Source organism: Lissotriton vulgaris, chromosome 12, assembly GCF_964263255.1.
Source record: "Lissotriton vulgaris chromosome 12, aLisVul1.2, whole genome shotgun sequence".
NCBI lineage: Eukaryota > Metazoa > Chordata > Amphibia > Caudata > Salamandridae > Lissotriton > Lissotriton vulgaris.
Window position 1 is genome coordinate 284281438 of NC_141700.1, and position 27690 is coordinate 284309127.

General features: G+C 44.5%; 1 protein-coding gene across 4 annotated transcripts in view; it reads right to left on the reverse strand.

The window, feature by feature from the left end:
• The window catches only part of HACL2 (2-hydroxyacyl-CoA lyase 2), a 565926-nt gene that overhangs the window by 79180 nt on the left and 459056 nt on the right, over positions 1-27690 (reverse strand). The gene's annotated exons all lie outside the window — the stretch shown is intronic.

Genomic DNA, 27690 nt, shown 5'->3' on the forward strand with positions numbered 1-27690 from the left:
AAGGAATCCCCACGAGACCCTATCAAATGCTTTTTCTGCATCTAATAGTATTAATGACATAGGGTCTCGTGAGGCTGCTGTTCCATCAAACAGGGTTAGGACTCTCCTAATATGCTCTGCAGTGCCTCTCCCAGGGATGAATCCATGTTGTCTGGGAGATACGATCTTACCTATTATACTCCCTAATCTATTTGCCAAAATTTTCGAGTAAATTTTCACATCGCTGTTCATTAAACTAATAGGTCTATATGACCCAGGATTAGTCGGAGGTTTTTTTTTAATAAACACAATCATAACTGCTTCACTGCAAGTCTCTGGGGGGGGTGTGCCATTTTGAATATTAGTTATTAAATTGAAAGAATGCCCCTCTATTTCAGGCATAAAGGTTTTATAAAATTCTAATGGAATAGAATCCGGACCAACAGCTTTTCCTGCTGGAAGATCCAAAATTGCTCTATGCATTTCCCCCCTATTAAACATTGTTTCCAGAGCCCCTTTATCAGCCGCATCCAGTTTTTTTAGGTTTGCTCCTTCAAGAAACTCCTCAATATCACGTATCTCACCCCCTTGATCAGGACTATAAAGTAGCTGATAAAACTCCTGAAACCTTGCACATATGTCCCTAGGTGCTGTTACTTTGCTACCATCTTGAAGCATGATCTCCGCAATATCCCCCTTTGTGGCCGCCTGCCTTGTTCGAATAGCTAGTATGCGGCCAATCTGCTCACTGTATTCATATTGTTCCTTCCTCAATGCAAGGTATTTCCCTGCTGCCTTAGATGCAAATATCTCCCCCACTGCTGCTTTTGCAACTGTTAGTCTCTGCGATATTACAATAATGTCTTGTTTGGACCTGATAGCGACGCCAAGTTCTTCCTCAATATTAGCCACCATTCTTATTCTCCCTGCCACCTCCTCCCTTTCTGCCTTGTTTCGTCTAGTTGAGTAGCTAAATGTCTCTCCCCTTATGCCTGCTTTCATTGTGTCCCAGACTATAGCGGGAGAAGCTGTTCCTCTATTTACCTCAAAAAACCCTTTCATCCATTCTTTCATATGGTCAATGTACTTAGCATCTTGTAACAGGGCTCTCTCAAAAGTCCAATTTGAGGTCTGTTTATATTGCGTTGGAATTGCAATATCTAAAATCAGCGGGTTGTGATCCGACATGACCTGTGGGAGCCTGCTCACTTTGCCTATAGTTGCTATTGTAGGGGAGACCAAAAATAATCTAACCTTGCTAATGTTTTGTGGGGTGCAGAAAAATACGTACTACCCCCACCCACATTATATTGCTGCTCCCATATATCTATTAAGCCGTTATCTTCCATTAGCCTTATCAAAGCCATATGGCTTCTCTTTTTTCTCCCCACAACATTTTTGGGATCATTCTTCCATAAACCGTTCAAGCCGTTAATATTTAGATCCCCACATACCACCAGGGGCTGAGGCCAATTAGCCCGTTGTGTATTCATAGCGTTAATAATTTCAGGATCATCAACTGTCGGGGCATACAATGAGCATAAAGTAAAATTAAATCCCTGCACCTGGCATTCCATCAGCACCCAACGCCCATGTGAATCTGCTTTTTGTCTTTTAACAACCACACCGCCGCCCTGCGCTAATATAGCCTGTCCTCGTCCCTTGTGTCGTACAAGCAAGCAGTTGATAACCTAGCTGCCCCAATAATCCCTTTTGAGCAACCTCTATATGGGTCTCCTGCAGACAGAGAAAGTCAACATAAATTGTTTTTAAATACTCCCTCACCTCCCTTCGCTTCCTTCCGTCATTCAATCCACAAATATTCAATGTACCTATCCGCATTGATATTCTTGTTTTATCCCCAAATCAACATTCAGCCTTTCTTCAACTCACTCATCTTTCAAAATTTGGTGTTTCTGATCATCCCCTTGTTTTATCTTATCTTGATGTGATGATTTTCTTGTTTTTTCCCCTCCTTCCCCCTCCCCCCCTCCCCCCCCACCTGTTAGAGCAAGCAGGCCGCTGGCCTCTGTGATGGAGTCTGGCTATCGACTCCCCTTTGCCGACCTTTATAATTGCATTAAATCACCTGAATAAGTTACTTCACTTTGATATCTCCTTCACATCCCCTTCATCCAAATCACCCGTGACTTTACCATTACCCTCATCATTATATTCCATTGTCCTTATTTTATCCCCAATCAACATGTGCAATCCTTTTGCCCCTAGCCCTCCTTCATCCATATACTATCTCTTTGTATACATTAGACAAGGCTAGACCCATCTTAGACCAACATATCTTTTCACTGAGCAAAGGGGTTAAATAGAGATAAAGTCGTCAAAGAAATCTTCAAGGTTTATCTCTAGCTTCACCGCTGGCTTCACCACTGGCACGAATCATGTCCATATATTCCTTTGCTTGGATTTCAGAGAAAAAAACCCTAGTAGAATTCTTGTAGATTATTTTAAGTTTTGCCGGGTTTATTAGATAGGCCTGCAGGCCCATCTTATGGCATGGATCCAGTAATTCTCAGAGTCTCCACCTTCTTTCGACAGTGCTATGGCAGTAATCTGGGGTTGAGAAGAAAGACTGACTCTCAAACGAGCGTTTAGCATTGGGGCGAGCTTTTGCGTACACTTCTTCTCTCAATAAAAAATTGCCAAAGTGCACTAATATGGCTCTCGATCTTGATACCCCCTCTGTAGTAGAAGGCCCTTTCTTTTTTAAGGTCATTGGGAATCTGTGCACTCTTTGAACTTCCCTGTCCCAATCCCAATGGTTCAATTCCGGGAAGGCTCCTTTGAACATTCTCAGGGCGTATGCCCTGATATCCCCTCTTCTGAGGGATACACCTTTGCCTCCTGTGTTCGGAATGTGGCTCCTAGGAACTGTAGTGACTTTGCTGGCACCAGGGAGGACTTTTCCGTGTTGATTCTCAGTCCTAATTTCTGCAATAAAGTCATGCAGCATTTTAGCATTTGATGTGCTTCCTTGAACGATGCCCCCTTTATCAGCCAGTCGTCCAGATACGGATAAATCTGGTAGCCTTGCTGTCTCAGATGCGCCGTGACCTGCGCCATGCACTTTGTAAATACCCTTGGTGCGGATCTGAGGCCGAAGGGTAACACCTTGACTTGGTAATGGCGCCCGCCACTGTGAACCGCAGATACTGCCTGTGTTTGATGTGAATTGGTATGTGAAAGTAGGCATCCAAGAGATCCAAGGATGCCATGTAATCTCCTCTGCGCAACATCAGGAGAATCTCTTGGAGTGACAGCATACCAAACAATGTCTTTTTTTTTTTTTATATATTTGTTCAGGTTTCTCAGATCAATTACCTGCCTCCATTTAGTGGACTGCTTCTTCCTCCTTATGAGGAAAAAATACGAGTAGAATCCTGTCCCTCGCTGAGCTGTTGGCACCTCCTCTATTGCTCCTTTCACAATCAGGGCCAAGACTTCCGTCTTGAGAGCTTAGAGATGATTCTGGGTTCTGCGAATGGGCGGTCGCGTTGGAGGTTTTTGTATGAATTCTAGGGTGTGACCTTGATGTATAATGTCCAACACCCACTTGTCCGATGTTATTGACAGCCACTGATGGAAAAAGCAAGATAAGTAACAAATCTGATTGGGGCGTGATGTGGCGGACGGCGCTTGAATAACGTCACTGTCTTCTATTGGGTCGCTGTGTTTTTCCTCTTGCGGCCGGCTTTCTCCCAGACTGCTGCTGATAAGAGGTGTTGGTAGATCGAAATTGTTGATTACTGTTGTATTGAGGATATCCTGGTTGAAATCTGTTTGATTGAAAAGATGACCTTTGATTTAAAGGACCTCTTTACCCTCTTCCACAAAAAGTGTGAACATTTCCTTGCTGCAGAGAACCTAAGGCTTTTGCAGTACCCATGTCAGCTTTTATTCCCTGCAAAGCTTCATCAATGTGTTTTCCGAAAAGATTCTCTCAATCAAATGGCATATCTACTATTTTTGCCTGAACTTCCGGTCTGAAAGATGTAGCTTTCAGCCACCCATGTCGTCGAAGAGACACTGCCCCAGCCATTTGTCTGAATCCAATAGACTAAATGTCCATGGCTATGTCGATGGACTCCGAAGCCAAAACAACAGTTGATGGACAGAATGCAGAACAATGTCATACATTCACCCCAGTACAGAGATCTGGGCCTAAATCCATAGTTTTTTGCTCACCACGCCACCCCAGACATGGCCATATGCTAATCAGTCTTGACTCTGTGCCTCATGGGAACAGTCCAGCCCGAACTGCCAAGCCATGTCTTCCCTGGACCGGAATCAAGCTTCCTAGGACCGGTTTCAGGCTTTTAGCTCTCATCAGCCAGGATAGCTTGATTCCAGTGGCATGGAGAGCATGGGACTCATGTCTGAGCATACCCGTCCCACTCGGGGTGACAAATGCAAAAACAACAGTTGATGGACAAAATGCAGAACTATGTCATACATTCACCCCAGTACAGAGATCTGGGCCTAAATCCATCTTTTTTTGCTCACCACGCCACCCCAGTTCAGACATGGCCATGTGCAAATCAGTCTTGACCCTGTGCCTCATGGGACACAGTCCAGCCTTGTCGATGGACCCCGAAGCCGCCTTAGCTCCATCTTGCGGAATTACAGCTGTCTCTTCCTTCTTGTCATCTGGGAGATGAGCGAGAAGTGGAGCATTGTCCGACCACATTTGTCTATTAAAACGACTGACAAGTGCTAATGCATTTGTAGCTTTAATAGAGGCCACTGACAAAACTGCAAAACGCTTCCCTGCGCCATCCATTTTCTTTCCCTCTTTATCTGCAGGCGCTGACAATGTAGATACCGGGTTTTTGCATTGTCTCTGTGCCGCCTGCATAACCACTGATTCAGGTCGAGGGTGACCTATCAGGCATGCTGGTGATGTTTCGGAAGCACAATACTTCTTGTCAATCCTGGGCACCGAAACTGCTACTGAGGCCGGATTCTGCATAATTTTAGCCCTTCTTTCCATATGTGCTCAATGATAGGAAAGCAAAAACAACAGGAATGGCCCTGATTGATCTTCTGGACGTCTCTTTAAAATCGTATAGGAAACACGCTCAAATCTTTTGGAAGCCTTCTCCATGAGATCATGGAAACCAGCAATGTCTCCCGGCGGTGACACAGCCGGAGTTGGCGATGGACAGGTGAGGGGATAATATATTGATCCCATTCATCTACGTCAGGATCTCCCTGCATCAATTCTCCTTCCTCTGGTTGGTCCTCCGGTTCGCTTTCCGCAAAGTCATCCCTAATAGTTATTATTTTAGGAGTATGCACCGATTGCACCTGTGGAGGAGGCTGCACTACCGGAGACTGACTTGCCTGCTGTGGTAAATTCGTAGTTTTGGCTGCAGGAGCATTAGCATCGGGAAAACAACAATAATAGTCGTTTATCATATGCCTCAAATCCGAGACTAGGGAGAGAGGCATAGAAATTGCGTCGTCCGTGTTATTGTCCTCTTCCTCATCATGTTCATAGGCCTCCTGGAATGAGTCGTACCTCTGGGAGCCCTGAACTGGTCTTGCTGTAAATGTCAGCTCTACCTGAACTTCCTGGATGTCTTCTTCATCTGTCTCCTGACTTTTAATTTGGAGTTGCGAAGGGCTATAAGCTATTCTGTATGGTCCCTCATCTTCCAACTCCAGTAAGTCCAGGAGTTTGGACGGCGGAAGCGGTGAAATCTTTGTCCAAGACGTAAATTCTCCGGTTTTCATATCGGTCGACGAGCCCGTCGCCGGTGCAAACCTTTTTAATGTAATGGACCGTGTCATTGGTGATTTAAAAGTCTTTGTCGACGGTACGCTCGTCAACGAGGTTTGTATACTCGCCGTCGGTGTCATCGATGTTCCTGTCGACGGTGTCGTTGATGTCATCGTCGACGATATCTTCGTCGTTGACGATGCTGCTGTCGTAGTCGAGACGTTCATCGTCAACGTCGTAGTCGACGCTGGAATCATCGATGTATTCTTCGGCGTCGACACTGCTGATACCTTAATCTTCGTCAACGGGAGCGACAACTGAGCTTTTTCCACAGAGGATGTTTTCAGTGGTGTATGCAGCAAAGATGTTGACACATCTTTGGCCTTTCCTTTCTCTGTTGTCTGTCTCTTCACCTCAACTTGTTCCTCAGACAACTCCCTCTTATGCTTAGAAGAGGAGTGTCCTCTAGCTCCCTCCTCAGAGTCAGAGTCTGAGGCAGTCTTCTTCTTCTGAAGCCATAATAATAATCAGGCATCTCTGTCTTTTAAGGTTTTTGCTGAGAAAGTGCGACAGTACTTGCACTCCTTAGGTACTTTCTTAGGATGAAGACAATATAAGCATTCCTTGTGAGGGTCCTCAGAGAACAATCTGACCTTCCAACAAGACTTGCAAGATCTGAAAAGCCTCTTCTTAGAGCCTTCAGACATGGTGAAGTATAAGCTGAAACACAGTACCTCAGTTCAGGAACTGTAGAAAAGGTTAAAAGTTCAACAATAAACCAAGAACTGAGTAGAGCTCAGGGAGACTCCTTCTCACACGACGGCGGTTTGAAATCTGAGTTATGGTGGCTCTGCGAGGGATTGTGATCTCAGGGCTGGCAGCTGATTGGGTGGTGTTTGGACCACATAATGAGGGTGATAGCTACCAGAATATATACTTCCCTATGGGTTTCTATGCAGTTTTTTCTTTTACTGCTTAGGTTATTTTTTTACCATGAGACTCCCACCATGACGACGGGGAAGGTACAAGCATGTGAATCTATGAAAGATTCAATACTGGAGAACTGCAAAAACGTTATCAACGGACACACAATAACACACCCACAGAAAGGCAATATCATTAAATTAAGAGTGACTGCCACATGTGACATTACAAATGCAGTTTACCTTCTGAAATGCCCGTGCGGCCAAGGCTACGTAGGTAAAACAGAACGAAAGATAAAAACAAGAATAATCGAACATAAATCCAGTATCCGGAACAAAAACATGAAATCTACAGTAGCCAGCCACTTTGTTGAAAAAAAGCACATCAGCCAACTCAAATTCACCATCTTGGAAACTATAACCAAAGTGGAAGGAAGGGACAATAATAAGTTCCTCCTACAAAGAGAACTATTGGATTTACAGACTTGAAACCATGAAACCGTTTGGCATGAACGATAGAATGGAATATTGTTGCTATTTATAGTTCAACACTTGGAGAGTATTTGCTATCGTCCCTGGGAGATCAATGCAGCATTGGAGTCCTGTCACTGAATACTGTGTCAATAGATCGGATCCCATGACCCTTTTACTGTTTAGCCCATCGCCACCAGAAGTTGAAATACAGAGCAATTGTTATTATGTTTTTGAAGTCCTGTCACTGAATACTGTGTCAATAGTTTGGATCCCATAACCCTTTTACTGTTTAGCCCATCGCCACCATAAGTTGACATACAGAGCGATTGTTATTATGTTTTCAAGTCTACATTTATTATTTTACTTATTTTTTTCCAGACATCTTTTGTTGGATTCCTCACTTTTACTCACTTTTACTCCAGATTTGTGTTGCCTATTGCCAGAACAGCTCACAATTTTACCCACTTTAAGATGGCGCCGGCGAAGAGTTCAACCTAGTCCATTGTTGCTGTTAATCACACGCACCCCTTCTCATTAACCGCCAGGACACGCATCGTGTAATAACAAACAAGACACAACCACGACCGTTGGACATTGTCCGATTAAGCAATCTCCCGTAAGTAACCAGCTTTAGATTAGGATCACGATAATTATTTATAACGCTCGAGAGTCACCATTCGGCACTATTTTTCCAGTCACACCGAGCCGCATCAAGAGCTGTATAATGGTATGAGTGCGAATTGTTGCCATTTATTTAAAATCATGGATTAACACCACTCATTTCTAGCGTTTGGTAGTCACTTTATTGAGCACGCATTTACCGCTATTTTTCGGTTACGTCGAGATTCTTAGACACCTTTGATTGAACAGGGCAGGTACGATTATTATCCAGTGCGAGTCGCACTCCTTGACTAACACTTTTCAGTGTGATATCCAATTAACATACAAGTCACATCCCAATGGACTCCTAAGACTGTTTAACCGCATGTTGAATCCAAAAACTAACCCATAGGTCACAGCTATTAACTTGTCCAACACTTCGTAATGGTTTAATCTATGTCCCTTTCATACATATCCTGATTTATTAGGGTAGGTTTCTATGTCTTTTTGGCTATTTAGTTCGCCTTTGGTTAAGGAGAGTAGACTGAGACACCCTTGGTTGTTATATTTTGGTGACTTTTGGCTTTTGTTTCCTTTAACTTCATCCTTGAGCACTATTAACTTTCTGAGCACTTGGGTACTTTGAGCATGGTGTGTAGATCTATCCCCTTGTCTGTTTGGATGCCCACAGCAGCAATACAAGATAATTTATTGATATTTTGATTATGTTTAATTTTTGTGTCATTGTCCCCTACAGATGATTGTTCAGAGCGCGACTCTGACTGCAGATCGTACCTCCTTAAGACCATTAATTTGGATTGAAAACAATATATCATAAAGTCAAGTTAAAGACTGTCAGACTGGAAAATAATGAATTATTGCGCCCTGACGAGGGAATCCTGGACCAAGAGTTCTTTTCCGAAACGCGCGTCGGCGCTGTTCTTTGTTGTTATAAAGTTTCTTTTTGTTTGTGTACATATTGTATGTTGTTTTTTAGTCTCTATATATTTCTTTTGACTTGTTCAAGTTGTTGTGTTTGACAAGACTGGTGAGACTGTGAGTCCGTATGAGTTGTGTGAATGGGTTGACTGATTGGTATGTTTGAACGATTTGTGTTTTTGGGGGTACATGCATACTGTATTAACTTGTACATAGTGAACTTTTTTTTGAGTATATGTATAATGATTTACTTGTTTGTGTTATAATCCTTTGATTTACTACAAAACTGTATAAATTAAATTAAAAAAACGCTATATTTCTTTAAAGAATTCTGTTTGTGGGACAATGGTATTGATTGAATAAATATAGGATATATTACCATAGTGTAAAGAAATTGTAGTGAGAGGTATTGTTCTCGTAATTTCTCGTGCATTAAAACTCATTCATTCATCCACAGACTCTGCCTGAAGAATAACATATACCATTGTTCATATGCAGCAAATAAATATGAAGATGAAGATGTAAACACAGAGTACAACATTGGAGTCTAAACACATTATTGAATTCGACACAACCCCAGAGGGGATATTGTTGTACCAAGGGGACGTCCCCCAACTTGGCGCACGCATCTTTACTTATCATTATAAATGTACAACGGAGTATATACCCTGTGAGCACACACAGTTGCATCAAAACTAGTTTTCAACACAGGCTGTGCGCGTACAAACCAATTAATTCCTACAAAATCCACCAGCTTGATGACCTAGGAACTAGTAGGTAGCATTGTGGGTAGAAATGAAATACTAGCTATCAACAATGAATATTGTCCTAGTGATAGGTGCGCAGTGGCCTATTGTCCTGCCAAGAGAATCTTTATGATAAACGTGCCCAAAATCCGGTCAAACTTCAAATATGAAGATCATAACTCCTTAATCAACAGATCGATCCATTGGATCAGAAAAGTCAGGGGGTATAGATCGGTTACCAGAGAAGACATTCTATGGGCAAAAAGGATAAGTCATCACTCCTCCCAAATGGATTCCATCGAACTTCACTGGAAGGATGAGAACCTGGCCCATAATCTAATAGCTCTTGAGGCAAGGACATGCTCACCCTCACCCACCAGTATACAGATGAAATACAAACCCACCGGTATGTCTTTGCCCCAAATCCGCAAAAGGCACAGCACTCTGTTGGGTTCAGACTCAACTTTAGATCATATTGATTAACTGGCACCTCTAGTTTCTCCAACTCACACGTCACCCCATCATAGAGATTGTATTGTTTATCCGGCCTCTAATGATAGGCTATCTACTGATCCTTCTCTATCAGCACCCCAGCCCTCTAGCTCCGAGGCCCTTTCAAGTCTACAGACCACGAATAACAGTCCCGGGGCAAGGCCTAGCCAGCAAGCCCTCCCCACAAGTCTGCAGACAAGATGAGTAATCGACGGATATCCCTCTGTCCATTCTGGTTCAGGAGGTTCAAACTATGAACTTTGTATATTGTCCTGGGATGTGGCTGGGATAAGATCATAGGTAGCACTCCCTCATTGGGTACAATACATCGAACACTTTGATATTTGTATTTTACGTGGGCCACAGCACTTGTCTTTATTCCTGGATATATCACCCTATGTTGCCCAGCAGTCATTAACAGACCAGGCTGGGGGGCTGCTGATATGGATTAGAATTGACCTACAATGCAACACAAAAGAGATCAAGACCTACAGTTCTGATATTCTTGTGACTCACCTTAGGGGTAGAAATGGCATGTCTGTGGCCCCCTTTAATGTCTACGCATGTGGCACCAAGACGGGCTGCAGCTCTTCAACACTTCAAGCTCTGGAAGATTGTCTCAAGAAAAGAGAGACCCATCACCACTAATTATAGCAGGAGACTTTAATGTCACCCTCGAACCACTCGATTCTGAAGATCTAACCAGCACTGACCAAATAGATGAGTTGTGTTCTGTCCCCCTGCTTGATCTACCGCCAATCAAAACATGGACGCGACCAGCTCTGCAGCTCCAAGCCATAACACTTGAGTATGGGCTAAGGGCAGCTAATGGATGCACCAAATCCGACAAAAGGGGGGCAAATAGTTTTAACAGAACTGTGAAGTGAACATGAGCCGCATCGATTTTAAATTGATAGAGCTAAGACTATGGCCGGTGTACTGGATATGATAGTCTGGAGGACCACAGACAGTGACCATAACCCACTTGAGTTTACCATGTCATCACCTTGGACCAAACATAACAATCATTCAGACAGCAACCTTACTACCAAGGCGTTCTGTCCCACAAACGATAACAGGCACCTGAAATGGGCACGTGTAGCAATGGACATCTCTAAGTGTGATAAAATGAAGCGATTACTATTAGGAAACATTGGGAGACTTCATAATATGTGCGAGCATCGGCAGGAGCTTACAAAGATCACAGACATCCATACATCTTTCAGCAGCTAGCCTCCATTTTCATAATGCCAAATCGGCCCCAATACAAGCAGCCGATTGCCTATGTTCAATCCTCCTGGTTTAACCAAGATTGTAAAAAGTCACGGGCATTCTTGGCTGTCACAATTAGATCCAACAAAGTTGTTGATATAAGAGTGGCTAGGAAGACCTAAAAGGCAGCCCAGATGAAAGCAAAAAGGGAATGGTCACAAAACCGATGTAAACAGATCCTTGACGCCTGCCAAAAGAAAGATTTGCAACAATTCTGGTTGCTGGTCACGAGGGGTGATGCAGATAGACCTATGCCACCTACCAACAACATTTCCACAGTCGCCTGGGTTGACCACTTCTCTGCTGTATACACTGGATATGCAGAGCCAGAAAATAAAGGTCCCACATATGAATTTACTGGCACCCAGTCCAGGGAGCTATTTTCTGTAGCTGAAATCAGCCAAAGTATAAATACCTGGAGACGTCTTCCTCAACGATATTGGCAATTGGACCAACTATATCTAGGAACTTGCAAACAGAATCGCTGCTCGGGCACCAATAGCCCCGTCATGGCAGGGAGATGAAGTAATCCCCGTCTTCAAAAAGGGCGATTGTTCACTGCCTTCCAACTACAGGCCGATTAGCTTAATCAATGGTGTTCAGAAGGTCTACTCCCGTGCTCTTCTGACTAAGATCACAGATTGGATGGAGGAAAACAACATCTTATCCCCATTCCAAACTGGGTGTAGGAGGAAAGTCAGCACCATCGACCACATTTTTAGATTCACTTTATTGGCCTGGAAAACAGTGATTATTTCACACGCCAGTCTTTATATTGCATTTATCGATCGAAGGTCAGCCTTTGACCTCATTCCCAGGTCCAAATGATGGCACGTATTGCAGGATTTGGGGTTTCCTTTAGAGCTTCTTGCATTGTTTGTTCGGCTACACGAGGACACCTACGTAAGGGTTTGGTGGGGGGGACCAAGGGCGATTGACTGATCCAATTAAAGTAGAGAGAGGGGTTCACCAAGGATGTGTCTTGGCCCCCACCCTGTTCTCACTTTTCATTAATGGAGTGGTGAAATATCTGGAGGAAGTCCCCGCAAATGCCCCTTCATTGGGGGGTGGTAAAGTAACAACTTTACTTTTTGCGGACGACATACACTAGTAGCCTCCAAGACCCCAAGCGGTCTTCAACTTCTTCTTGATTAGAGAGGCCTGGAGGTTAACACCTCGAAAACCAAGCTTTTGACAATGAACCCCCTCAAATGTGTTAAAGGTAAACTGATGTTGAGGGGGGATTCCACTGGAGAGAGTGGCCACCTTTGACTATCTGGGTGTGACTCACGGAGTCAAAGGCATGGAAGTACCACATTACCAAGAGGAACTTACAACAGAAGAAAGCCTCTGGAGCACTGATCAAGGAGCATAGGGCCTCCCACTACAGATATATGACCAGAAGGTGGTAGGCTCTGCCCTCTACTGGGCAGAAATCCGGGGATTTGACAATTTAGAGGGCCTTATATAGACAGAAAGGAAATGCTACATGTAGAGCTGCAGATTCACACACCGTGCATAGATCGCCGTCTGGTGTTGGGCCCGGATGTTTGCACTTTGTTGTTGTCCTGGAAAAGTCTTTGGAAGTCACGAGATAGGAGACTCCTCCTTTGGACGATAGTGCGCATGGCATCGGCTCCATCTTCAGATAGTTTTTCTCACCAGCCAGAGAAATGATGGAGTTTTGTGAGAAACAGAAAAGATACCCATGTATGCTGTATCTAAAAAAGATAATACTGGAACAGATAAAGGTAGCCGGAGTGGCGGGTGGGCGGGTGTGAATCTGCAGCTCTACATGCCAAGAACAGATGCATACTGGTAAGTACCATTTTCTGTTCGAGGCATATGAGATGCAGATCACACACTGTACATAGATTGTATAGCAGTACTCCACCCTAGCGGCGACCACCAGTATCTGTTGCAGTTGTTTGAAATAATATTTTGAGTACAGCCTGGCCTACACTAGCTTGTTGCTTTGCTTGCACATCTACACAATAGTGTTTTGTGAATGTGTGCGGTGTAGACCATGTAGCTGCTTTGCAGATGTCATCTAAGGGAATGTTTCCTAAGAAAGCCATTGAAGCCCCTATTTTTCTGGTAATGTGGGCTTTAGGGGGAATAGATAATGTACGTTTTGCTTTTAGATAGCAGATTTGAATGCATTTGACAATCCACCTTGCAATTCCCAATTTTGATATGGGGTTGCTTTTATCCATGGTTCTGGGTTAAGAGGCGTGGGGAGAGGTGTAGATTTGGGTGCGGGACTACAGACAGTTCCAGTAATGTGGTGTACCAAGGTTGTCTGGCACATGTTAGAAGAACTAGGACCAGAGTCATTGAGTGTTGCTGCAGTTTGCGCACCACCAGTGGAATGAGTGGGAGAGGTGGAAAAGCGGTCGCAAATTTCCTGACCAACTCATCCATATCGCATCGCCTTTGGACAATGGGTGTGGATATCTGGCGGCAAAGATTGGCCATTTGGCATTTTCGTGTGTGGCGAAGAGATCTATATCTGGCTGCCCCCACAACTGGAAAAATGGTTGAAGAACTTGCGGATGAAGTTCCCATTCATGAATCTGGTGCGTCTGACGACTCAACGGGTCTGCTATGTTGTTCTGGACTCCGGAAACATTTTGGGCTAGGAGAATTTTTTTTTGAGGAATAGCCCATCTCCATATGCTTTGTGCTAGTTGAGAGAGCTGTATGGAGGGTGTCCCGCCTTGTTTCTATATGTAGTACATTGCTGTCATATTGTCGGTGCGGACTAGGACAGCTTTGCCTGATATTTGTTTCTAGAATGCCTTTAATGCTAGGAAAATGGCTAGTAACTCCAGGTGATTTATGTGGAACAACTTTTGCAACTTTTGTTGAGGTGTCCGTATGCCCTGTATAGTGTGATGTAATAGATGAGCTCCCCAGCCGGAGAGTGATGCGTCCGCTGTTAGCACTATCTGAGGAACCGGCTCGATGAACGGCTGCCCTTTTGAAAGGTTTTTGGTGTTCCACCACTGCAGAGAGTAATGGGTGCGGCTGTTCACCAACACCATATCTGTTAGCTGACCTTGAGCTTGGTTCCACTGGCGTGCTAAACATTCCTGCAGGGGACGCATCTGGAGTCTTGCGTGAGGTACTATAAATATGCAAGATGCCATCATCCCTATCAACTGCATGAACACTCGAGCCGGAAGAGAGTGTTGCCGCTTGAATTTTGTTATGAGGGTTTGCATGCTTGCTATCCTGGGTGGACTGGGATATGCTAATGCTTTTGAGGTGTTTATTGTGGCACCGAGGTACTGTTGTATGTGGGACGGTAGTAGGTGAGACTTTGCGTGGTTTATGGTAAACCCTAAGTCATGAAGTAGTTGAATGGTGGCTGAAGTGTGTTGTGCACACTCGTTGTATGACTTGGCTTTTAGGAGCCAGTTGTCTAAGTATGGGAGGAAGTGAATTTGTTGTCTTCTTAGATGAGCGGCAACTACTGCTGGACATTTGGTGAAGACCCTGGGTGCCGTGGTGTCTCCGAATGGGAGTACCTTGAACTGGTATTGCTGACCGTCCACTACAAACCTGAGATATTTCCTGTGAGAGGTGTGAATGGGAATATGAAAGTAGGCGTCCTTGAGATCTAGAGTGGCAAGGAAGTATCCTTGTGAGAGCAGAGGAAGGACCTGTTGAGGTATGACCATCTGAAAATGGTCTGATTGTATGTACAGATTTAGGGGTCTCAGATCCAAGATGGGCCTGAGAGAACCGTCCTTTTTTGGAACGAGGAAGTAGAGGGCGTAAACCCCTGTGTTTTGCTGATGCAGGGATACTGGGTGTATTGCATGTTTTTTGTAGGAGGAAAATTACCCCTTGCCTTAACAGCGATAAGTGTTCTAGAGACATTGGGCGCTGTCTGGATGGTATGTTTGGGGGGTAGCGGTGAGTTCTAGACAATAGCCTGGTTGAATAACTTTTCTTACCCACTTGTCTGTAATAATGTTGTTCCAGACAGGTAGGAATTGTGTTAATCTTCCCTCGACTGGAGTGGAATGGTTTGGGGGAGTGGAGGGAAGTCATTGGGTAGGGTTGGAGGTGGAACGAGTATTGTTAGTTTTGCCTCAACCCTTGTTATTATTACCTCTGTAGCCTCCTCTTTGATAACCTCTGGTAAATGAGGTTTGGGTGGGAGTTTGGTAAGATGTGGAGGGGTTGTCAGAGGAATAACCTCTGGAGGCGCCTTTGAAAGTGAAGCGACGAAAAGAGCATCCGTGTCGTGCCTGTACCGATCGCGATCATATGGTTGGCACTGTTAGGACCAGCGATGGTTGGCAAAACACAGAGAGCCACCAACACGCATGCGCGGAGGTTAGCGCATGCGTGTGATCAGTATTTAGTCCTTCCTCAAACGTTCAGGAAACGCTTTGTGTTCCTTCCGGGTTACGTCGTGGCTGCAGTTCTTTCGGGTCACGGTGGTGGCGTTTGTCGGGTCTCGTCGGTAATCATCTATCGGCGTCCCCTATTCCTCGCAGTTCTGGTTTCCTAGTCGGATTCAGGTATTCGTACTCGGAGAGTCGGTACCGTGTATGATTTGTATAGAGGCAATTAATCTGTGCCTTGTTTTCAGTCTTTTGGAAATAATCTTTGCAGAGATATTGTTTGCATCGTTTTTTTTTGGGTTGTTGTTACCAAATCGAAAGTGTATAGAGAGCATTGTTTCTTAATTTATGTTTTTGGACTTAAGATATATTTTGGAGTCCCGAATTTCAGTAAAGCACACATAAAGACCTCACATAGGTAATCAGAGTTAGATACCTATTTGTAGTGACCTTTTTGGCTTGAGTGGATTCACAACAGTGATTTCTTTATATATATATTTTAGGGGTTATACAGCTGCAGTGTCTTCTATATTCTGGTGTGAAGATAACAGAAGAATATATATAAAGGCATTCAACACGCAGGAGATCCCCCCATCATATAGACATAGGCATTCCTAACACAGGTACATAAAGGTCCCTCCCGCTTTACAAAATATTCACTTGAAGTATTATCACTAAGGGTTATGCTATATACTTACCTTACAGACGGTCCCCAGCATTATTTTCCTTATCTTCCTCTATTCTGTGAAGTGAACAGGACACTGAGGAATCTACAAATATTCATACAGCATAACGAACAGGTAGTCGCCTATTCTATTCGCTATCACATATCATCAGAATCATAGGGATTGGTATTAACCTCTATTTCTTGCCTTCTAGGAAAAGGTTATCCGAAGCCTCCCTGTCCCCTGAACAGACCACCTTACCTGTGTACAAGACCCTGTGTTTCCCCCCCTTTCCTTGTTTTGTTTCCCTGCTTTCCCCACACTGGCATCACTTTCTGTTACCAGTAATAATATATCTTGGTGCAGAGTGGACCTGTGAGGGGGAGTTGCGGACAATACGTCAGTTCCATGGTGTTTCCGAGGCAACTATATTTACAAGCTTGACAATCCGAGAGCTTTAATTGCAAAGCTCCCATTGATTTAGCTGTGTCAGTATCTTTTTTCATCTTTTCTTGAGATGAATCTACAGCAGGGCCAAAAAAGTATTGCTCATCAAACGGTTGATTAAGTATTGAAGTTTACACTTCTGGTTTAAAACCTGAAATGTGTAGCCATGCATGTCTTCGTAGAAGTACACTTGTGTTAATGGTTTGGGAGGCAGTATCTGCCACGTCTAGAGCGCAACGAATGGAGGTGTTTGTTTTGAGCTTACCCTCTTGTATAAGGTCATTGGCTTTGGTTTTGTATTTGTCAGGAAGATGTTGCAATAGGGCCTCTAATTCATCGTAGTGTGCCCTGTCATATCTAGCCAGCAAAGCCTGTGTGTTGGCGATTCGCTATATATTAGCCGCTTGTGACGCTGTGCATTTACCAGAGGCATCCAAGAGTTTTGATTCCTTGTCTGGAGGCGGAGCATCCCCTGACGTTTGTGAATTGGCCTTTTTTCTGGCGTTGGAGACTACTAAGGAATCCAATGGTATCTGTCCCTTGATGTAAATAGGGTCTGTAGGGGCAGATTTGTATTTCTTTTCTATCCTGGGGTTAATAACCCTAGCCCTAACAGGATCTTTCAACACCTCAGGTGCGTGTTTATTTACCCCTTTTAACATAGGGAGAACGGAAGTGGATCTTTGTGAAGTATCAAATGTGTCCATTAAGAAATCCTCTTCTACAGGGTCTGTATATAAATCTACCCAGTGGTATTGTGCAGCTCTATGAACAAGTTAGATGAAACCCATGGTGTCCTCTGGAGGGGAAGGCCTACTGGGATATATGACCTCTTATGGTACTTTGGGGACATCTGGTGCGTTATAATCCTTCCATGGGTCTGGGGTGTAAGGTGGACTGGAATCCCCTAGTGGTTCATTGCCTGCACCGTCCCCCTCTTCATTAGAGGTGTCATCATAATCCAGTGGTGGAGGAGATGGGGTGAAGATGGAGTAGGGGAGTGATGGGGAGGGGGAGGTGGAGGAGGTATTCTGAGAGGAGATGTTGCAATGTGTCTCGTCTTTGGTGGAGATGGAGCTGGTAGAGGCATGTCTATTGTTCTCTTTTTGGAACTAAGAGTTAGTTGACCTGTCTTTGGGTCTTTTAGAAGAGTTTTTTGCTTTGGATCTTGTTGAAAAAGCTCTTCTGTTTGTAGTTGGTCTTTAGGCACCGATTTTATCCGTTGGTTCAGAAGGCTTGTGTGGAACCGGTTCCGGAGTGGCTTTATGCTCTTTTGGCTTGGAAGCTGTTTTAGCCGGTATAGAAGCTTGTGCAACCGATTGCTTTTTCGGTTCCGAGGAATTTTTCGGCTCCGAAGTCTGAGAGGTAGCTGTCTTGGTAAGTGGCTTTTTGCCCAGATCCGATGACTTTTTGCTCGGTACCAATGTCTTTGTGCTCAGTTCCGCTGACCTTTTGCTCGGTTCCGATATTATCGGAGCGGCGGGGTCGGTGCCGACAGCCTTTGGTGTTGAGTGTTTTGAAGTGGGGGCAGTAGTCGTCACGGAAGAGGACAACATTTTCTTTTTGGTGCTGGGGTTTGTGTTTCGGCACTGGTGGCAGGATGACTTTGTCCCAAGTGGCCTGTAGGCTTATTTATGGCCTTCTAAGCCGGGCCCGAAGGCGGGGCATGAGAAGTCTTTTGTCGGTGTGCACCTGGGCGCGAAGGTGAAGGTGTTACCGAAGCCTTTTTTGGGGTTGAGGTTGGGGTGTGTGGGTCGGGGTCGACGTCAGTACTTACGACCCGCTGCCCTGGAGTGATGTCTTCGACGTCGGAGTCCTGAGCTTCGGAGGGGCTGAGAAGGCCTTCTTCGACTCGCTCCTGTTCTGGTACATAGATGCCCTCTTGGAAGATGTCATCTAGAATGGACGTCGACGATCGAGCCATGGTTCTTCGAGCTTGACGATCCCGAATAGTTTTCTTGGAGCGGAAGGAGGCGCAAAGTGGACAGTCTCTGGCCTCGTGCTCCAGCGAAAGGCAGAGGTTACACACCGCATGAAGATCTGTGTGTGGAATCCACCTTGAGGACACTTTTTAAATGGAGTGCTTTCCATGAGCCAGATATGTTGGCCTAGGTAGGCCCGAATGTCTTCGTCGACGACCGGAATCGAAGTCTTCGGCTTGTAGAGATACGCGTCAACTAGGGATCGCGATCGAAAACAATACCGGAGAATAGTGTGAAGGAATGCGTCGAAAGTTGGATCCGTAACAGCACCGAACTGGAGCGCGATAAACACATCCGAGCCCGATGGCGGAAACAAACAATCTGAAGATGGAGCTGATGCCCATACGCACTATCCTCCAAAGGAGGAGTCGCCTATTTTGTGACTTCCAAAGACTTTTCCAGGACAACAACAAAGTGCAAACCTCCAGGCCCAACACCAGATGGCGATCTATGCACAGTGTGAGATCTGCAGCTCATATACCTTGAACATAAGTTTCTAAGACCCCTTTGCTCTCTTCCCCAGAGTACCCCGCTCATCCCTCTAACATTAGATATGGCTAGACCAACTATAGCGGACAAAGCAAGGCTTTGTCCCCGTCTTTTCTAGCTGCGACGCAAACAAACACCTGAGCTCAGTCACTATGCTGTAACCTTTGCAGATGTCTACAAACTTGATCTCTGTAAAAAAAATAGGGTGGTTCACCAAAGCCCAGTCACTGCTTTCTGCCATAGGACTGGGATCCATGTGGGATGTCTCTGATTCTAACCTACTGCCTAGCAGGGAAGTTGTCAAGACCCACTATTGGAATTGGGTGGCGCAGACAACCGTTTCCCACTCACCGGCTGGGCGCCTAACATTAGAGTTTATGGAGTTTAAGTGGTTAGGTGCATACAAACAGTATATGGAGATAATTTCAATCCCACAAAATCGGAAGCTTTACATTCAATTTAGATTTGGCTGCTTCCCCGTGAATTGTTTCACAGCAACATGGCAGAGCTCTTCTGAAGTTGCACAGCATTGCCCAGGCTGCCCGGGATAGTCGAGACAATCAAACACATCCTTTTTGCAAGCCCACTGTACATTTCCCCGAGATCCAAATGGCTAGCTCCTGTATGTAGGCTGATAGGAACTCTATGCCACCAAGAAGCATTTCGTATTTTAAAAACAGACTCAAGGCCTCCAATAGTCAGTGCAGTGGCAACATTTCTAGGGCAAATGTGGATCATCAGGCGACATGCACTAAAGAAGTAATACAGCATCCTGCCTAGTATTGTTAATGGTCCTTTTAACTTGTTTTAAATCACATTTTATGCTATTTACCTGTCGCTTTAATCATTTTTAGCTGTCAGTAGGATGGTGCAATTTGTTGCTGGACAATATGCCGCTAAGTTCTGAAAGAGTGATTGTCATGGTTGCTTTATTGCTCTCTTGTACAGCTAGCATTTGCACTTTTATGTAGCTATGTACCTGTTCCTATTCCAACAGTATCTAGATCTTTTTTGCTCCTGCACCTCATCTTCCATTTAGTAAAATATTGTTTTAAATATTTATATCAAGATGATGTTCTTAAAATCACTGCTAAATCTTGCTTATACACTGTACTACCAATAAATTGGTACTAATTAATTTTTGTATGAAGGCAAACCAGGGGTGGAATGAAGTCAGTCTTATGTGGAGAAGTCTTAACAGTGAACATGTCTATGCCACGTCCCATATCGGTGGGATTTTTACCTCTGAAACGGTCCACTCCACTGGAAGCTCCTACGAGAAGGTCAACAGCTCATTTTGTTATGAAGCAAAATGGAACCGTTTTGTCCATTATTACTTAAGCAAGAATCGACAGCCTCACAAGAGTTCAGTTTAAGACATAATTGTTTTATCTGTTATGTAGGAGAGTAGGGTCTGCTTCCTATGGTTACCCCCACTTTTTGCTGTGCTTCTCTGGTTTTTCGACTTTAGTCTCGCTGTGGCCCTGCTAATCAGGCCCACAGCCTAGCTGTTCTTTCTCTAAATTGATACCATGTACTTTAGGTACATACCAAATTGGCTACTGGGTCACCCTTGTGAGCCCCTGTATAGTGTACCTAAGGTACCCTGGGCATAGGTGCACCCTAGGCCTACCAGGGGCAGCAGCATGTATTGTGCCACCCCTGGTTTGCCTTCCAAACTGACACCACAGGTCTGTTCACACAGCCTGGGTAAGGTGGTGTACTCACCCCTTACTTAGATATAGTATATCTATATCTACCTTATATATAGACACATAGAAATCTATATGTCACTCCTATGGCAGGCCTTAACAAGCCTGGAGGCAGAGTGCTTGGTTTTATGTGAGAGGGTGCCCTAGCATGAGCTGAGCTCCTCTGCAGCTTTTGGAACCATCTCCTTATAGCTGATCCATGATATAGCCATACCATATACTCTTAATTGCATTATAATCCTCGCGTTTAATGCTAACTGTGGTTTGGCTTTATAAACACATGTCGTGTAAGGTGTCAAACACTTTGGAATACTACCCCCCCCCCCCCGGCCAATCCTGGCAGCAGGGGTAGCATGCCACCCTTCTAGGGAGAAGACATGTAGCTACTGGTAAACCCGGTTAAAGTTAAACAGAGCATCAGCATCACAAAATTGATGCTGCTGCCACAGACACGAGTCTGCCCTCCTACTGCTGGACGAAATTCTGGCAGGGAGGCCTGGACAATAGGTTTCCTGTCCAAGAAAGTGCTTGCACCTCCCAGACAGGCTTTTATGCATTGGGGCAGGGAGGGCTGCATTCAATGAATGCTTTCCTGGCACTGCCTGGTGCACACTAGGTGCTCCATGCATTTCCCAGTTCAAACTGGTCGCTGGGGCACCCAGCCCCAGCTCTGGCGCGCAACTGGACAAAGGGAAAGGGGTGCAACCACCCACTTCCCAGGTCCACCCATAGGAGGGAACTTACAGGTAGTCCAACCCCTAAACTTAGTATAAGTATAGGAACCTGGTCCCTAGGACTTTAGATTACCCTGGACGAAACTTTGAAACATAAATGCTGGACCTTCGACGTTCCATTTCGACTGGACGACGGAAGACATCTCCCTTGTGGTCAAGGAGTGACCACCCTATTCAAACAGGCACCAACAGCAACTTTGCCGGTCTGCATTGTCGAGGCTCCCGCCGGATCCCGAAGACTCTGCGAAACAGGACACGGACTTCCAGACATCTGACGCTGCTCGTTGTTCCCAGCAAAGCTGAGACCCGTGGCGGACACGAGAGAAGTGGGACCGGCGCTCCTGGACATCCCGCATTTTGCTAAATGCATCGACTCCCGAGGTATCTCGCAGTTGTGCATTGGGGTACGAGAAGCCCCAGCCCTGAGCACCATTTACACCGAAGCTCAGGCTCCCACACTCCACAAGTGCCCCGTGGGGCCCGCTCTTGCATTTCAGCTCTGCACGTCTTCCCGGTTCTTAGTCCATTGGCTAGTGAGCCCCCTGAAGACTCCATTTCGAATCTAACTTGCTTTTCTGATTGCTCCAGGCTTGCTTGCTCCAGCTTCCCTACAAAGGAGAAGCGCCACAGACCTTGCTGGTCCGCAACAAAGCCAATCTCGACATCCTGCGTGGATTGCCTGCCAAGGCTTGTTGGGTCCAATCCGGATACCGACACCGCAGGCAACTAGATCCTTCGTGGGACAGCTCGAATCCAGCTCCTGGTCATCGTCGACACCTCCTGGACCTCGTGGCTGAAGAGACAAACTTCACCTTTTCACCTGAAATCACCCGACATCGCCTGGTTCCTTCCTGGTTCCATCCTGGTCACTGGCAAGTGACCCAGACTCTGTCCCTTCTGCTTTCAGATTCTTCAGATCTTCGATCCACCCTTGGATCCATCCGGACACTTTTCCTGTGGTCGCATGCAGCACTTCTTTGCAGATCTCCATTGAAATGGACGACGAAACCCGACACCAAAAGATACCTATGCACCCGGCTTCCGTGGGTGAGGTAACACTGACACTATGGTAGTGTCAAGGTGATTGGCCCTCCAAGGGTCCTAGTCTAAAAGGGTTTCATCGTAATTAACTTAGAATTGTAACTTGTTCGTTCTCCATAGAAAGTCAATGGTAACCTGTGTTTAGACACTGCACGCGTCTCCCGTGGGCCTTTTACGTCCTAACCTTTGGTTGTTTAGAGTAGCCCCAGCGATTCCACAGGCCCCAGGCCTGCTTTCTATCCCAGACGTGGTTCTTATACCACTATTTTAGTATATAGTTTATGAGGCCCCTAGGGCAAAACGTATACCGTGCAACTTATCGTATGCTAATGAAGTAACCTAGTCTAAAAGGGTTTCATCGTAATTAACTTAGAATTGTAACTTGTTCGTTCTCCATAGAAAGTCAATGGTAACCTGTGTTTAGACACTGCACGCGTCTCCCGTGGGCCTTTTACGTCCTAACCTTTGGTTGTTTAGAGTAGCCCCAGCGATTCCACAGGCCCCAGGCCTGCTTTCTATCCCAGACGTGGTTCTTATACCACTATTTTAGTATATAGTTTATGAAGCCCCTAGGGCAAAACGTATACCGTGCAACTTATCGTATGCTAATGAAGTAACTTGTATTGTACTTTTACCTCCGACCTCATAAAGAGTGCAGAGGGGTTGTGTTTAGAATAAATACATATCTATTTGATATATAACTTGTGTGGTGTCCTTTCATTTGGTACTCAAGAGAATATAATTGGTAAAACAACTTGCTTAATGCGCTCTCTGAAGTCTTAGCCTGATGACTGCTGGTCCATGCTACCACTAGGATAGCTTTCTATAAGGTTGACTTTACAACCACCATCAATAAGGGTCGATTAGACTGGCGCAAGGTGGCACATGTTACACCATCAATAAGCAGGGTTAGCACACACATACATGTGGTTACATTTAGTGACAACTGCATCTCACATGCAAAACAGGCAAGGCACTTCATTCTTTAAAATACCAGTCATCAACACGTTGATGGTGGGCTTAAAGAGAGTAATTCCTCCAAGAGCACCATCAGTACCTGCATGGAACGTTAATATGGTAATTACGAGGTTTCGGGCCTTCTTTTAAGCTACTTCATTCTTGTGCTAAGCAATACCTTCCTTAGAACATTTTTTTGGTTGCAGCCACTTTCCTAAGAAGAGTCAGTGAGTTTCGGGCTCTAAAAGGGGCAGGATCTTTTATTTAACTTCTTAGAATAGGGGTCTCTTGAGAAATAATCCTGATTTCCGTATCAAAGCCTTTTTGCCTTTTCATGCCTACCAAACCATACCACTAACAACTTTCTTTCTGCACCCAGTCAGTGGTGAAGAATGCAATACACATTTGAGATATTAAGAGGGCGTTAATTGTATTGCACCGACAGAACAAAGATTATCCGAATGGCAAAGCAACACTTTCTTTTTTGTTAAACTTCACCTGGGAAACCCTATTTCAAAGTCAGGCTTAGCAAGGTCGGTAGTCAAATATATATATTCTGCTATGCAAAGGCAAAATGACCTTTGTAGTTAGTGCCACAGGAGCATTCCTGTATAAAGTAAGGCAGTAAAGAGGCTTTATTAGGTAGAATACCACTAGCAGACAGATCTAAGCTACTACTTAGTCAGCCAATCCTTTATTCAGTTTTTACAACAACAAAAAACATACAACTTGAACAAAGACAGTTAAAGGAATCTCCACCAGGAACGTAAGACAATAATACAGTTTACCCGTCAATAGCCCTTTGTGCAGAGATGGTAAACAGGCACTATGGCAATGTTCGAGGACTCCAAAGTATGTGTGGGCGTCACCCAACACCATTAAAATACAATATCGGTAGCAAAACTTATTTAAAATACAGTAAAAAACATTCATCACAGCCCCCTGAAATATATAGATATAAACACATCAATAAAACCAAATTCATCTTGTCACAATGACAAATAAGTGCCCATAACAACTAATCACAGCTAGACCTGAGCCTTATAGCAACCTTTAAAATGCTAGGAACATGCAAAACTGAATGGCTAGAAAGCGGTTCTAAAAATATAAATTAGGTCTAACCTGCCTAAAACCTGCTTTATGAATAGGAGTGATAAAAGACTTTCTCTGTATCTCGTAAAAACTACAAAACATTAAAAGAGTGCATTATATCCTGTGGAGATTTTCAATTGCAGCCACAAGGTGAGAGGCACTGCCCTCTATGTGCACCACGAGGTTGGGCCAAAAGATAGTGAGAGGGTTAGTCGAAATCTTGTCAATAGAAAACGGTCATGAATTCTTTTAAACCAATCGAGATAAGGTTCAGTAGATGGCACAGTTTTCAATAAAGGTACCTATGCACACAACACGTCCTTAACTCCACTTCTTATCTGGCTCACCTATGGTTTAAAAATGTTTTTTCACCCAAATCAAGTCCCTACAGCAAGTATCCTCTGGGCGCTTAAATAAGTCTGCCCTACCCAAACTAATGAAACATTCTCTGACATACTTGAACCAACGAATGCAGCAAGTATGATCCAGGGAAGACAGTCACTTAAGATTTTCCTTACTAAGGGCGTTTTCCTTTTTGGTCCAGATTTTCATACACAATAATATGGGGCAGTAAGCCAACACGTCTGAGAGAAAGCCCATCCCTAGTTCTTCGTGCACTACAAAAGAGGGTATGTGCGAATAAGGACAATAGTCCCAGTAGTATCCAATTGTTGTCTTCTTTATTAAAGTTACTTCTAACATACAGAAACGGCCTATCCACAGGGCACCGCAACAGCAACTGAGCAGTTGAGTCCAACAGCACAAACACTCTAAGAACACTGAAGGCTCCAACATAGAATGGGCTTAGGCTAATGCCCTGCAGCAACAGGCTACATATTAATAACTCCAGTATGCTCTGCGGTAGACAAGAGTATACTTCTCACAACAAGTTGTAGTGCATCCTGCTCTATATAGCTCCAGAGCTCGCTCCCATAAGTGACCTTTAAGATGCATTTGTAATGTAATGTAATGTAATGTAATGATGTCTTGTAAAGCGCATGAATCACCCCACATGGGGTATCTCCGCGCTGAAGACCGCTGGGGAATCCGTCCTGGCTTTCCCGGTGAGAAGCTCCCTACTGGGTATCTCCAAGGTGAAACCAGGCATCCCCGGCGAATGTGGGGGGCCGTTGTGGAGATGAGGCAAGCTAATGCCCAGAGTTGCCGAGTGCGATCCCTGGTTAGAGTAGGCACAGAGGCGAGAATTATCGAGTCCACTGACCCTGGTCCACGACCCTGCCGCGTCGGGAATTGAACCCTGGTCCCGGGCCGTCCTCTGCTTCCGGGTCTGCCGCCTCTAACCAGTGAGCCACACCACTCCACTCCACATTTAGCTTTGTAGATCTGCCAGAGTGCCCCAGCCGGTCTGCTTCCTAGTCTACTACTTAGTCAAAACCACACACTTTCACTAAACATTATTGTGTGAATATTCAAGTCCACCAAGAGGCTCAAGTAGAGCACAGGATATTATTTCACAGATCTGCCTCAATAGCTTGCTTGCTACTGCTTACTGGGACTGCATTGCCGTGTAATCTGTGGAGAGCATGTGATCTAAAACAGCACATTCTGCAAATGGAAAATGTTACTTGCCTTGTAGCTACTGGTGTGCAGCATGTAGAGCGCAGATACACATGTGCCATACAACCTCCTCGGAAGCAAGCTAATGCTCCCAATGATGAGTTGACTTACATCATGCACTTGTACACCGTACCTTGCTGCGCTGGCGCCTATATAAGCACTGCACACATCATTTCCGTTGCAGAAGACTCCGACAACACCACGCAAAATCAATCGAAGGCACATATTGGCGCTCAGGGGTACTGCTCACGGAACAATTTGAGGCTCCAGAGTCCAGTTTGGTATCTGGGATAATTCTAGGGGTAAGGAAACTGCGGCTAAAAGTCTCTATCCACTCTCACGATATGTAACAAAAAGATGTATTAATAGAAGAATGACTTTATGAGATTACTTTGTGCAACACAAACTTGCTTTATGAAAGTAAGAGTATTCTGTGCGAGGGACGGAAGAATGATTATAGTTAGCTATGCATACCTTGGCTATTTAAACAACTGCCATTTTTGTTTCAGACTCCCTTCTTTTTCCTCTATCACCTGGATGGCACACAAAAGATTAAGGGGGCTTTCACTCCAGGTCAACAATGGTCTCTACTCTGCACAGTGTTCTTATTTAGTGTCACAAATCAACCGATGAATTGCGTAAACAAATACATGAGAATTGTGGTCCTTAGTACAGTAGGGAGGGGTCAGTGTGCCTGGTGGTGGTGCCAAAGATGTAGCAGAAAATAACAAAATATTCTGGAACAATTTCGTTTGCTTTTCACCTTCAGGCAAGTGCACATAAAACACACATCTTAAATATAAAATAAATGTAAGTTAATGTAATCTTTGAGAAATGCACTCTATTATGTCATGGAAGCTCAATTAGTTATTGTGATCATGACAGATATCTAGGTAAAATAAAATCAGACAGGTAGCATGCACCCTGCTGGGAATGCTTGTTGTTCTTTAGCGGACAGCCTCTCGCTTGTCCTCATAGTACAGGATATCTCCCTCCTCTTTCAGCGAGATCCACCTCAAGGTCAGTATTAACCATGTCAGGAATGGTTGTTTTTTTACAAAAAGAAGGAGAACGGTTTTCTGTAAAATATACAAAAAGGCTGGGAATGTTGTCCCCAGTAGGTCCTGCCCACTTTAACCGTTTACCCAAACGGGGGAACTCTCAATGTATTATAAAAGGCCAAAATACATTTCGGAACAAGGAGCTGTTTGCTACAGGGGGAAATACACAACACAAGCAAGCCTCAGATAGAAAACCTGGAGTGAGTGGTTCAGAATACTTTTTGAAGCCTGTTAAGATGAATTGGATGCTCTGACTCACTGGAACATTTTTCAAACTTTCTGAAAGATACTTCTTTTATATCCAGCTACTTTAAGGTAGAACTTTACATCTTCTTATATTTTGCATGTATTTCGTTATATCTCCATATGTCTTGGTTGTCTTATTTACTTAAAGTAATCTTGGAGA